Below are 1,052 nucleotides of genomic sequence, written 5' to 3' on the forward strand. Positions count from 1 at the left end.
GGTCAATTCAGAAAAATTTTATTTCACTTTTCAGGTTTATTCGCATTCAGGGCGTCGAATAACATAGGGATAAAGAGGTTTGGTTCAATATGCAGAAACTTTTTTTTTGTAAACCTGTGTAATGGGATGTATTTTTCTCGAATTTTTAAATTAATAAAAAACCAACAAATTTGGTGCAACCCAACGCCAAGGACTCTGAATACGTCAAATCAAATGCCTTAATCGAACAAATTAAATTACCGCATTTCAGAGAAAGAAATTCTACATAATTGCAGTGGGGTCTTATTTTTATTGAAATTTATCAGATGTAAAATCAAATTTTTTTTCGAAATTTTTTCGATTTAAAATAAATTTTTTCCTTAACCTTCGAATTGACCCCTTAAAATTTGTTTAAAATTTTGAAATTTTGTGGATATATTTATTTGGTACGCAGAACACAACAAATAGGTGTCCCATACAAAACTTAGAATCTGCTATTTTTAAGGATCACTCTAATGTACAATACATTTTCGGCAAACATAAATTAAATCTAGTTACATAAATATAATTCTGGCACATATGAATGCATGCAGTGAGTGGGAACTGCTACCTAATTCAGTTGCAACTTTCTTGTTTCAATATTTTTGCATTTTGAAGTTCCATTTTTTTCCTTCCAGCGATGTGGAGAGACCTAAAGCTAAGTAAAATGGGTAAAGGAAAACAACGGTCATCCGCTGAGGCTGCAAACGTGTCCAGGGAGTGGAGAAATAGAGTTGGTGTGACAGAGTTTAATGGATAAAAGCGAGCCGGCGTCGGCGACATAGCTTGCAGTACAGCATGAGTGAATAGCGATTTAAAACCTGAAAGGATAACTAAGCACACAGCGTCAGCAATAGATGCGCAAGGCAGTGAATAGCAACAAATGTAGGAAAAGCAAAAAAGAACGAAATGGCCAGGATAACAAACCAGCCACTCCTGCTGCATAAATTTATTGGCATTGTATGCAGAGCAATCCATATGTGTTTTTGCTTGCTTCCGTTGAATATTGGTTTGCTGCAACAACAAAAGGAACA

The sequence above is a fragment of the Rhagoletis pomonella genome, unplaced genomic scaffold (assembly GCF_013731165.1).
Source record: "Rhagoletis pomonella isolate Grant_MI unplaced genomic scaffold, Rhpom_1.0 Rhpom_scaffold_00008, whole genome shotgun sequence".
Lineage (NCBI taxonomy): Eukaryota > Metazoa > Arthropoda > Insecta > Diptera > Tephritidae > Rhagoletis > Rhagoletis pomonella.